Raw genomic sequence first — 13,752 nt, 5'->3', positions numbered from 1 at the left:
TATACCATCTGTATTCAATCGGGGCCTTTCCTTTGGGATTTTTTTACTTTTATATATGTCGGGTTTACATTAGAATTAGGGTTAGGGGCGTGAAACAAATCTTCGTTTGGATTACACGTTGTCGTTATGCAATAGAGAAGACATTGACTAGTGCAAATACGATTATCATAGAACCGGACAAGTAACCGTGGTAATTAGATACTCGAGAAACTAATGACAATGATCCTAGGTTCAATAACGAATCCGCGGTCGACGGGATGATAGATGAACGTGCTCACAAAATCTAAGTCGGACGCGTAATATTCACTGGTCGTAAAGGGTTACTCTTTTCATCGATGAGATCGTGAGAGAGAATGAATTTCCCGTCCCGATGATGCCACAGAGGAAAACTATAATGGGGTGTGTCTAAGGACACGAGATCATCGGATTCGTCGAGAAAAGCCTTCCTTCAGAAAGTAAGGGAAATTGGCGTTGCTGCTAATTGGTTAATTTCTATGTTGGTGGTTGAAGAAGAATGCTAACCACCCTTGAGAGAAAATTGCCAGCGGGAAGAAAAACAGATTTCCTGTATCTTCCCGTAGTAGATGGTAGATTTAGGGACTATTAGGATAAAGACTGTTTGTCCTTCTGAAGGACCTTAGTTAACAAAATCCTAAGATTTATAGCGGGTTCTTAGGCTAGCTGGAAATATACTGTGAAGATGTATCGACATCTGGCAATCATCTTGTCCGAAGAATGGGGTCTTTGTATAGTAAGCCACGGGACAGAAACCGTTGGAGGGTTTACTGTCGCGTGCCGCTACAACTATTTCTTTTTAATGAGAGCTATACAGTTACTCTGTGGCGGCACTCAACAGCAAATACAGCCACTCGACACTAACTAGTGTCGGATAACGGCAGCGCAATGATTAGCACCTTAGGTTACGAACGTTCGGAACCCGGGCTCGAATCCCGGCGACCAGAGTCCGATTTTTCTTCCACGCATCTAAATCAGAAGAAAAAGCAGCAGTACCCCAGCAGCGACATCTACAGCCAGCGCTACAATTATCACGGACAACACTTACACCTCAACTCTATAACTCTATTAGGTAAAAACGTTCATCCCGTGACCGCGGCTACGTTCAGAGACTAGTTGTCACTTCCAGCCGAAGCTCACTATCACAAATCTCGGACAATTATAATCGGGTTAAGTCATAAAGACTAAAGTATTGGGGATTTTCCGAAGAATTCCAAAGAAAGGCCCCGGTGTTCTTTCATCTCCGATATATATATGTGCCAGAATAAAGTACATAAACGTTAACTAAATTAAATTACCTGGGGAAGCAGTTTCTGGGAAATCTGTTTTACGTATTGCCGCTGTAACTTTCTCAGGTCAGGAAGGAACAGAGCATGGAAATGTTGCCGCGGCATCTACGTGACTGAACTGAAAAGGATCGCTCTGTTACGAATAATATTCCGGTATCGTAATTCGTAGATCCTGCTCCGTATTGGAAATACGAAGTAATATCTTCCCATTCCTTATCGGGAGGGACTTTTCGTTTTCACCGTTTAAAATCGTCCGCTTGCGCCTTGCGCTATGTAATTCCTCGAAAGGCTAAGCCTTCTAGATATTAGATTTCTAGACATTAGGTAGGGATAGAATTAATAGGTATATTTTTTTACAAGGAATGTCTGCGATTTGTCGTGTAACCTGATATGGGACTAAAATGTTTCCAAACGAGTCGTTATACCGATTGACAATAAATTCGCGGTACTATGCCACGCCGGCATAATGCCAATGTTTTCGGGCCAGTTTCGGTGCGGAGTGAGCGCTCCATAGTTCCCTGGACAGTTCGAAAACGATAAACAGACGGTGGCAGACCTGGCCGCGGAGAGATGGATTTTACAACCCTCGTCCAATCACCTAACTAACGCACCGCAATTAACGTGTCGCAATTATAATTGGCACTGTTCTACTCTATTCTTCTCTTCTCTTCTCTTCTGTTTTGCTGCAAGCTGTTATTTAAGAGTTACCGCGCATTCTTCGTGTTTAAGAGTCGCTTGAAAATCGATCGAATGCCTTTTTCCCCCGCACGATTTTGATAGATTTGGAAATTTGAATTTCTGCATTCTTGTATTCTCTATACATCTCGATTCCTTGCCTCGGAGTTGCTGGTGTTACTTGTACTATATTTTTCTTATTCCTATAAACGCATATGGCACGAGCAAAATAAATATTCTTATTAAAAAGAAATATATATCATATAGTGTAAGCGAATTTCGGTGGAATATAATCTATTATCGATATAGACGGATCCCGATTTGTCCGAGACGCCGCGTTTATTCAAGGATGAATGGGGTGGATAGGAAACGCGTAAAAGTGTCGGTTCCGTTCGCCTGTTTTCGACCTCGTCGAACATTTCACAAAGAATACTGCAATATACTGGGCATCTCGTCGTCGCAGAACGTTGCAGCCTGCTACGCTATAGCACCGTGACACGGTGTTGACACGCTTCTTTTTCCCGCAGCCAAGGGATCGTGACGAAGGCCAGCCAGGCAGCCGTGCCAGGCGTTGCAAATTTACATTTTCTTACGATATTTAATAATAAATAATAATAAAAGAGGTAAACAGAGCTTGAAATATGAAATATGAATCAGAGAGCGACAGACAGCATCGTAACGTGAATAGTAAAAGAAATGGAAACGAGGATTTCGTAACTCGTTAAAGCTATTTCCTTCAGTCGCACAACAGCATCAGGAGCAGCTTTCTTTCTATGGAGAATCCAAAGCACGTGATTTTTTAAGTTTCCACTTCCTTCTCTTTGTGTTCGGTTCAATTCTATTTCGTAGCCGATGATACAGGGTGGGGCAAGTGCGAAGGGATGATTTAAAGAGCGTGTAGAGAAGGCTGCTGGTGTATACGGTAAAGATTAATCGAGGCGGGTCCCGGATTTGAACTGTTCGAAGGAGCCGCAAACCAATCGAGTCCCTTCTTTTGTTCCGTGAGAGGAGAGATAAACTGTCACCGTGGAACGGATGATTCACTCTGACGCGAAGATAAATCGCTCGAGACAACTTTTTTGAGTAGAAGGAAAATGACAAAGGAGCACATTTATTATTATAGAAATTATATTTATTATTATAAAAGTTGTATCGCTTTGTCTAAAAATTACTCTCGCTATCTACGTATTACAGATCTAGCGGTAAATCATCGCTATTTTCAGATTTGATCAGGCGTAGAAAACCGTCGTAAAAAAATGAAACATTGGATGCGCATCTTCTTCTCTAATAATATGTATCGCATAGCAATTATGGAACGAATTTTAAGAGGGAACGGAACAAATTCTTAAAAATTTTTTAAATTCTACGAATTCTAAAGTGAAATGATTCAATATTATTATCCAATCTCAGAATGCAAAACAGGTGATATCGACGTCTCGCTCACCTCGCTGATTTCAGTAATTTTTTAAGTAATTTTGTCGGGGGCATGATTCTGTGTAAACCTAACCCCCATCCCTGGGCCTTTCCAGTTTTCCAGATATTCGCAAAAATCTGTCGATACCGCTAAATTTTGCCTACAAGTGTGCGTCCGTGACAACGTACGCGATAATATTGTAAAAAGTAACGTGCGCACTTTCCACAAAACTAAGATTCGATTATATGTGTGATGATAGTTGCACGTTTCGAGACCGTAGTAAAATTATACAGGGTGGTTGGTAACTGGTGGTACAAGCGGAAAGGGAGTGATTCTACGCGAAAAAAGAAGTCGAAAATATAGAATAAAAATTTTTTTTTTAATTTTTCCATCGAGACAACGATCTACAGTGAGATCCGTTATAACGAGACGTGATAAAGTGCACGCGTACCGAGCGAAAATTCAAAGTCGTTTTTTTCGAAAACAAAGTCTCAAACGAAAAATTTTTATTCTATATTTTCGACTTCTTTTTTCGCGTAGAATCACCCCCTTTCCGCTTGTACCGCCAGTTACAAACCACCCTGTATATCTGAATGTCGGTCGAACGAGCAGCGGTTGTTTTCGATACACGGTCGTTTACGCGCTCAATGAATTTGCTCATTTGCGTTTGCCCCGAAAGAGAGCGACGCGCGTTCATATCGACGGGAAATCGATTCGGTCGGCTCGGAATCCGTCCTTTTGCCGTTTTTGTCGTTTTTGTCGCTCTTGTCGCTTTTGTTGCATCATTGGTCGGTCGCTTCGTTGAGAGCGAAACAAGGTCACGCGCTTAGGAATAGAGGGGTGGGAATGGGGGGGGGTGTAAAATGGGAACAGAGAATGAAATATAGAAGCGAGCAGTTCAAAAATTGTTAGAACAAAATATTGGAACACTAAAGAAAAGAAGGGGATAAAGGGACGGATCGTAGATGAAGGATTGGACGAATGAAAATGAGAGTTTAACGATAACGATTTGAAAAGGTAAATCATTAAAGGTTAATGTTGTGTTGTGTTGATACGATGTTTTATTTGCAGCGTCTTTCTCTTTAGAGTCAATTTACGTTATTGGATTTACATTTTTTAATATTATATTTTAATTACGAAGCAGTGTATCAAGGAGTTTCGCTTGATATATTTTTCGCCGTTATGTTTTCTGTTAACCCATTCACTGCCACGCAAATTTTATTGCTTGCAGATATAGTACTAGAATGGCATTTGCAGTAATTTGAAAATGGAAAGAAAAAATATCTATCGATCTCGCAGCTGTCAGTTAAGTGAATGTGTTAATTGCTTCTTGCAATTTTATGAAATTTGAAGAAATTCGTGTGTATTTTCGACCAATCGCGGGGAGACGCAATCGCGAGGAGAGGCGTCAACGGGAATCGTAAATTCCCGTTACGATTATAGTAATCGACACCACGAGTTGATCGATCCCCTGATTTCGGTTAAGATAATAGGGGTGATTCAGTTAGTATAACACTGTGATTCACAGAATTATAAGTTATATATTTCCAACACTTAAGTTACACTGTTGAGTAGGTATAAATCGTAGATAACAACTTGTCGCACGAATATAAGATAGATATGCACAATAGAGCAAGGCTCTAGTTGAATTTAGTATGTTAGTGGACGTAGCACTAGAGGATACTTAATAGAGGAGGTGAATGTTCGATAATCCCGATAACCGACTTAGATAGTTGATGTGAGTTATACTCCTCTAGCGTTGTGCTTAGACTTAGACGTTAGGCGTTAGATTTTTTCTACATAGTTGTTGACTTTTCTAGCGATGTAGAAGAAGTAAGTTTGAGTGACGATGCTGTGTCGGAGGAAAGCTAGCGATGGGTTTGTCTAGCGCACGGGACCATCGGATTTGTTCATGACATTTTTGGTCAGGAAAGTGAGGGCAGTATACATTGCTTCTGATTGGATAAACGAAGGTTGGTGGACTAGGAAGGGTCTTAGTCGCCCTCGATAGAAAGTTGCTAGTAGGAAGCATCGTACGTGAGAAAAACTAACTTTCCCTTGTCAAGCCGTAGTCAGTTCGCTGTTGAGTACCGAAGCGTGCAGACGTGTGTCTAGTGCTCTGTGAAGTTCGTAAAACAACACGTGTCGCCCAACCGTCGAAAATGAACACAGCCAAGTGTTTCCTATCCTTTAGAGAAAAAAATCCCACGCTCCTAACCTCTACCCGAATTACTAGCCTCATAGCCTCACGACTAGTTATTCATTTTGAATTAACTAGCTCGATGATGGCCCATGAATCACGACCAGGCTCTCCTGAGCAAATTCATAACTGCTCCGCGCTACCTCCTCCGTGGCAAAAGTGCAACAGATCCCTCCGTACCAATGACGCCAAAAATTCTAAGAAGCGAAAGATAGAAACACCAAAAACAAACACAAACGACACACAAAGAAATTCCCCTCCCCCACCAATATTTGTTGATGATGTCATTGACATACAAACGATGATCAAGTCCATAGAAAGAGATATCTCCAAAGAAGAATGCAACCTTAAAATCAACAACAACAAAGTAAAAATTCTACCGACAAACCCTGATGCATACAGAAGACTCACCAAACTACTTAAGACCTTAAACGCCAACTTTCACACTTACCAGCTCAAACAAGAAAGACCTTTTCGAGTGGTTCTACGCAACATCCACCACTCAGCGGACATAGATGAACTCAAATTCGAACTCTTAAAACTCGGCCACGAAGTCGTCAACGTTAGTAACATAAGGCATAGAGTCTCGAAAGACCCGTTATCCTTATTTTTTATCGACATAAAGCAAAAACCTAACAATAAGGAAATTTACAACATCAGTCGCCTAATGAACGCAATAATAAAATTCGAACCACCGCTGTGGCAATGTAAAAGGTGCCAAAGGTACGGTCACACGCAAAAATACTGCAACCATACCTTCCGCTGCGTTAAATGTGCAGGTACACACCCCACTGACCAGTGTAGTAAATCACCGGAAACCCCAGCGAAGTGCATCCACTGTCAAGGTGACCATCCTGCTAACTACAAAGGCTGCTCAGCCTACAAAACCCTGTACATAAATAAGTACCCTAAACTCAGAGCAAAAGAGATAACCAATCAAATACCCAGTTCTCCTAAATTCACCACTACTTCAACCTCTTATGCCCAAGCAGTACAAGGAATCCAAAATAATCCGAATAGCCACAGGGACCGTTCTTAAAATAGTATCCCCAATCCATAAAACACAGACAACTTCTCTAGACTCGAAAAATTAATCGAAAAACAATCAGAACAAATAAATAACTTACTATCTTTATTAACACTCATCATGGATAAATTAATACGCCCCGACCCAAAATGAAACCAAGACGCATAGCTCTTTGGAATGCCAACAGTCTAGCTCAACACAAATTTGAACTAGAACTCTTCCTAAAACAGCTGCAAATCGACGTAATGCTCGTATCGGAAACCCACTTCACCGACAAAAACTATCTGGAAATAAATGGTTATAAATTCTACCATACCCAACATCCCAGCGGAAAGGCCCACGGCGGCACCCGAATCATAATCAAATCCAGCATTAAGCACTACGAACTTCCATCATTCCAGAAAGACTACCTCCAAGCAACAAACGTAGCAATAGAAGACTGCCATGGTACAATCGCCACTTCAGCAGTATACTGCCCTCCCAGACACTCCATCGCCAAAGAAGACTTTGATAACTTCCTTGACACCCTGGGCAGTAGATTCATAGCTGGAGGAGACTATAACGCCAAAAATACCCAATGGGGCAGCAGACTGGCAAGTCACAGTAAGAGGCAAAAATCTCTTAAACAGCATAATAACCAACAACCTCAACTACCTCACCACATACGAACCCACATACTGGCCCACTGACACTAACAAAATACCTGACCTTCTTGACTTCTTCATAACTAAAAATATCCCGCCAAGATACGTACAAATCAACTCCTCGGCTGATCTCTCTTCCCAGTAATAGCAACAGTCAGTTCAACAATTATCGAGAATACACCTAATGGCTCCATTCACAACCAACACACCAACTGGCAGCTCTTTAAAGAAGTCTTTACACACTCAACTTCAGCCTTAACTTCACTAAAAACTAAGGAAGAAATCGAAGCAGCCACGGAATACTTAAACACGAGCATAATAAACGCCATCCGCCTCTCAACACCGACAAAGACGTCCATCAGCAAACAAGAATATCCCCAATACATACTAAAAAAAATAGCAGGAAATCGTAGACTAAGAAGAGTATGGCAGACCCATAGAACACCGGATGACAAACGCAAACTAAACAACGCAACTAGAAAGCTATCCAAAACCATAAAAAATTACAAAAATGACTGTTTTCATAAATATTTCGCCAATTTGTCCCCCACAGCTGACTCCAACTACTCACTATGAAAGGCCTCCAGGAAACTCGCCCCCCCTCCCCAAATAATCCCTCCAATCCGCCGTCCGCAAGGTGAATGGGCGCGTAGCCCTATAGAAAAAGCCAACCTGTTTGCTAAATACTTGTCTAAAGTATTCAAACCCCATTCCTCCAAAGCTGCCGCGGACGTTACTGAATACCTGCACTTTCCCTTCCAAATGTCCCCTCCTATTGAACCCTTCACTTCTGCAGGGATTATGGAATCAATTAGTCGCCTAAATCCCAAGGAAGCAGCAGGGTACGACCTAATAGGCAATAAAGCAATCAAGGAACTTCCCATAAAAGGGATTGCACTCATCACATCGATTTTTAACGCTATTCTTCGCCTTCAATACTTTTCTAAGGCCTGGAAAATCTCACCGATTACCCTCATCCCTAAACCCGGAAAACCGATATACGAAACTAGCTCCTATCGTCTAATTAGTCTTTTACCTACCCTGTCTAAACTATTCGAGAAGATGCTAACGAATTGACTCCTTCCACTCCTAGAGGATTTGAGAACACTCCCAGATCACCAATTCGGCTTTCGGAAACAGCATTCAACAGTAGAGCAAATCCATCGCATAACTCACATGATCAGCCAAACCCTTGAAAAGAAAAATATTGCTCAGCGGATTTCCTAGACATCCAACAGACATTCGACAAAGTATGGCATGAAGGGCTACTATACAAACTTAAAAAGATCCTACCACACCCCTACTACTCCATCCTAAAGTCCTACCTAACCAATAGACAATTCATGGTTAAATGCTTAGACCCCACTTCCACAACATTCCCAATAGAATCTGGCATACCCCAAGGTAGTGTCCTCGGACCCCTGCTGTTGTCCATCTACACTACCGACTTACCTATATCAAACGAGATAACAATAGCAACATTTGCTGACGACACAGCGCTATTAGCTTCCCACGCAGACCCGGTAATTGCCTCATCCACTCTCCAGCGATGTCTCGAATCTATGGAAAAGTGGTTTCATAAATGGGGCTTCAAAATTAACGAAAAATATCCTCACATGTAACCTTCACGCTCCGAAAACAAACCTGTCCCCAGGTCACCATCAACAATACAACAATTCTTAGCAAGGACTCAGTCAGATACCTGGGCATGACCCTGGACAGGAGACTAACGTGGAAGACACACATCTCAGATAAAACGAAGCAACTAAAGGACAAACTAAAAAAATTCTATTTGCTCACGGGCCGACGCTCCAAACTAAACATACAGAATAAAATTACCGTCTACAAGACCGTAATAAAACCTGTCTAGACCTACGGAATCCAACTATGAGGAACAGCAAGTAACTCCAACATTGAAATACTTCAACGCTTCCAATCGAAAACGCTAAGATCCTTAATTGATGCACCTTGGAATGTTACCAACGAAACAATACATCGCGACCTCAAGATACCCACAGTCAAGAAGGAAATAGCAAAATATAGCGACAGATATAGCAAAAGAGTCAACAAACACCGAAACCCGCTAATCACTGGACTACTTGATACGTCGGACCAGATCCGCAGGCTGAAGAGACACTACCCGCTAGACCTAAACAATAGATTCAATTAGTTATTTAAATTAAGTAATATTTACTTATTTATAATACGTACTTACAAATTATACTTATCTACAATAAGTATTAACTTATTATAAATAATTAGCCATGTTACTGCGCCACGTCAGAAAAATTACTGAAAATTCTCAACGTGAGAATTGATTGTAATTTTAATAAATATTAAAAAAAAAAGCCGTAGTAGACAATAATCTTTAGAAATGATTCGGAAAAAAGATATTTGTTGGGTCTGAAGGACCTTAGCTAGCAAATTACTGAGATTCATGATGGGTCCTTAAGACTATTGAGGGTACGCAGCAAGGATGAGCGGACATCTGGTTCCCGTCTGGCCCGCGGTATATGGCGTGATCTAGGCAGAGGGTCGCCCGTCGTAACATCGTGCATTTAAGCATAACGCTGCTATATCTATATGAAACCTTCTTGCGGCTGAAATTTGTTTAGGGAGCCTTCATCCGCATAAAACGTCTGTTACTCTGGTATACATATTTTTTGTATCTTGATATAATTGATATAATTGATGTACGCTGATATTATGGATTATAAATTTCACCGCGAGGTTTTCAATCGGGGGTTAGAAAGTGAAGAATATGATGAGAAACATGTAACCGAGAAGGCAAAGAACGCGTAAGGAGAGAACAAAAATACAAACACAAAGTTTGAAAAGAACAAAGAGAACAAAAAGGAGAGAAAAAAGGGCGAACAAGAATGCACCAAGAATGTAGACGTTGATGGTGGTGAGGGTAATAAAGAGGAGAGATGTCACATAAAGAAAAAGAGTGGACGAATTATAATGGTGAAAAGTGATATGAAAAGCAGGATACAAAGGAATCATAGACAGACAGAGAGAGAAGAAATGCGAAATGGAACGGATACAGAGGATCCTGAAGCTGCAACGCAACGTACGGACAAAAGAAAGGAGATAGGGGAAACGAAACGGTATAAAGCACGATGGAAACTGGATGGGTGGAGGACACGGAACAGACGAAAATAACTTGACAAACAGGGGTAGTAGAAACGAGAGTAACAAAAGAATAACGTCTGAAAGAAGGATGGAACGATCCGGCTAAATGGGAAGACGGATAAGCGGATGGAACGTGAAATAGGGACGAATACGAAAGAATCAAGACTCGTGGTAGGAAAAGAAGAAATGCTATGGCTAAGAAGAAGGAAAGGAAAGGTATTACTACTAGAAAGCAAACGCCTATGGTGAAAATGTGATGCAAAATGAAGGAAGAAAGCGGAGAAGAAACGGCTTCTCCAAGAAAAGTTGAAGGACGATAGAATAGAACGATAATTGGGAGAGAGGCGTGTCAAATTTTCTAGGCTTTCGAAGCGTGAAACGTCACATGGACAGGCCATAGCTCGTCGGGCTTAATCGTCCTCTGTCGATTTAACTTGGGTTTTCCGGCTCCTCTAGTCTCCATCTATACTCTGCAACGAGATAGTTGCTTTTACCGTGGAACGATAGCGTCACGTTGACGGGCAAGTTGCGAATGAGGTAGGAGACCGTTAATGTGTGTAAGTAATATAGGGAGAAGGAACACGTGTGTATTCTTGTTAAACATTTAGAAAATCGATTAGACGATGTCCGATAGGCCGACAGCATGTAACAGACTTTGTTAACCCTCGCGTCGCCTGTATTTTCTTACTGGTAATGCGGATTTATATCGAAAGGAAGAAACAATATTCTAAATACTTTGATATTTCCTAAAGAACAGACTGCGCGGCAGTTTCCCAACTGGCCATTTTTTGATTACGTGAATCGGATGCAAACCAGAAGAATCTACCCATCTACGTAATACGTATTTACGTATTTACAAAACTCGGAAATCCAAATAAAGGAGCTGCAACACACCTTGGGTACTCTTCAAATCTTACTTCTGACTAGCGAACAATATCGAGTTCTCTCTTTATTTTCCAATGCCGAAGAGCAGCTCGAACTTTTACTTCATTTACTTCATATTTCAGACTCTTATGATCGTCCTCTATCGCAAAACGGAACACGTAAATAAGAATAAATGCTACGTTTAGAAGGGTTCTTCGGTATTCTTAGAGCCGGCACGTCGCGGCATTATCCCCCCCCTCTCTCTCTCTCTCTCTCTCCCTCTCCCTCTCTCTCTCCCCCTCTCTGTCCCTCTCTCTCTCCCTCTCTGTCCCTCTCTCTCTCTCTCTCTCTCTCTTTCTCTCTCGCAAGCCGCAGTTTGCTTATCCAACGAAAGCGCCATGAAGGGCAGACTGGTTTGAAAAGATGGAGAGGGGTTGCATGTTTCCAAAGATTACTGTCTCGTGGAGATCAACGCGAAACTGATTCGCGGTGACGTTCGATCTCTTTCTTGGCATTTTACTCTCTGTACGAATGCGCGCACAGTATAGCGATTGAAAAGTGCCTACCTCTGCGCAAGACAGAAACAAGAAATTTCGCAAAGAAACAAAAGGATCAAACGATATTCAGTCGATCACGACTTACGGCTATTATCTTAACACACGCGAGTATTCATGACGAATCTTGTCGGTAATGCAAGTTTAATAAGTGACTGCGTAAACATTCGTCGCGCCTCTGCCCTGTAACCCGTTGTAACACGTTGTAACCCGTGTTCGATTGCAATTCGTAATCGATGGACTGTAAATTATGCGAATCGGCAAGATTCTGTCAATCAAGCTTATCAGTAATGTCGGCCACGAGAAAAACGAAATATATGTGGATCAAGTGGTGCCGCTGCCGTGATTTATTATACGTGTCAATCCGAATAATTTGATCCAAGTAACCCCGTCTCCATGCGAAGTGTCACAACCCCTTCTATCTTCCAACATACTACCACCTGTTCGAGGCTTCCTCTCTTTCAGGTATTCAGACGATCGAATTCTCGCGATCCTTCTAGATCCTTCCCTTCCTCGTCCAATTCGTTTCAACTGAAATTTACATTGTTTCGATGGGGTGGGTTGGGGGTGAGGTTTTTGTTTATTGGATTTTTGGTCGATCGATAGCTTTTCGAGGGAATCGTTCTGCGAATTTTCTTTTACTCTCACTTTGGATTTCTTGCATTTTCAGTGTTTACGGATTTTAGAATTTCTTTTTCGTCCGATCTTTGGATTTTTCAATTTTTACAGCATTAAAGACTTCATATCTTTTTCTTCGATATATGGGTCTTTCTCGATTTTCCGTTTCTTCTAATCTTTGTTGTTTTAAGAATTAAGGGGCTTTTCCTTACTCTATTTTCGGATGTTTTAAGTGTTATTAGCGGGAAAAATAATGTTTGAATATTCCTTTGTTCATTTTAATTCATACATCCGTACGTCGTCGATTTTCTTCAAAGAAAGCTAATCTATTGATAAATTTTTCTCTTGTTACGAAAATGCCGAAAATTCTGAAAGAAATGAAGTGAAAGAACGCATCGTACGTTAGAAGAAAGAAAGGTGTTTCGTAGCAATAAAAGTTTTCTTAATTTGTATCGAGAAACCGGAGCAGGATGTATCTCTCTTTTTACGTGAAACGTGTTATAAGGTTGCATGTACTCGTGAAGTGTACATACAAGTTTCATTATTTTGCCTATTAATGGAAACGACCCAATTCTACGAATACGTCGATATTATATAGAATCTCATGCAGAAAATGAAAGCGAAATCTTCAATTAGAAGTCGAATCGACGATACGAACGGACAGATTGAGTGTTCGAATGTCATCCAAACGTATGCCTGACGAGTTGTATAAGTGGAGTTTAAATCACGGTAGTGATTAAATCAGCAACGAGAGAGTGAAATTAGTGGGTGGATAATCAGATAAAGAAAAAGATGGTGGAAATTTTCAGGATGAGCTAATATTTTCCAAGAATGTTACAATTATTTGCAATTTTAAAATGTCGAAACCATTTATAACGATATATTCCTGCATATTTCTCGCTGTGAAGGTTTCCTTCTGCGTGCTCCTCCTGAACTTTCGACCGTTTGCGGAGAGACGCGATCTCGAAGAAGCGCGCCAACGGGAGTCATAAATTTCCGTTACGATTTAACTAATCGACGCCACGAATCGTTCGATTCCTTATTTCGGTTCAGATAATAAGGCTGGTTGAATGAATATAACGCTGGTATTAACGGGTTAATATATATTTTTAACGGTCCAACAACTTCAATGAGATACATGGTTACGTAAGTGGAATGACAAACTATGAATCAGTACGACCTGAGACTCGCTTCGTGTTGGCTACTGTGATAATGTATCTTCTGTCGATTGACTGTCTTCGACTTGGAGATTCTGATGGCTTGACTTCTGACTCCTGCTGTTCCTTGAACTGTGTTTTAACTCGAGTTGATGTTAAC

At 41.2% G+C, this 13,752-nt stretch overlaps 1 protein-coding gene across 11 annotated transcripts in view; it reads left to right on the top strand.

The window, feature by feature from the left end:
• Nucleotides 1-13,752, top strand: part of LOC117208064 (MICOS complex subunit Mic60) — an 80,475-nt gene that overhangs the window by 9,456 nt on the left and 57,267 nt on the right. The gene's annotated exons all lie outside the window — the stretch shown is intronic.

Source organism: Bombus bifarius, unplaced genomic scaffold, assembly GCF_011952205.1.
Source record: "Bombus bifarius isolate JDL3187 unplaced genomic scaffold, Bbif_JDL3187 scf7180000008050, whole genome shotgun sequence".
In the NCBI taxonomy this organism is placed as follows: Eukaryota; Metazoa; Arthropoda; class Insecta; order Hymenoptera; family Apidae; genus Bombus; species Bombus bifarius.
The sequence above is the reverse complement of the archived record's forward strand: the minus strand, read 5'-3'. Positions and strand labels throughout refer to the sequence as shown.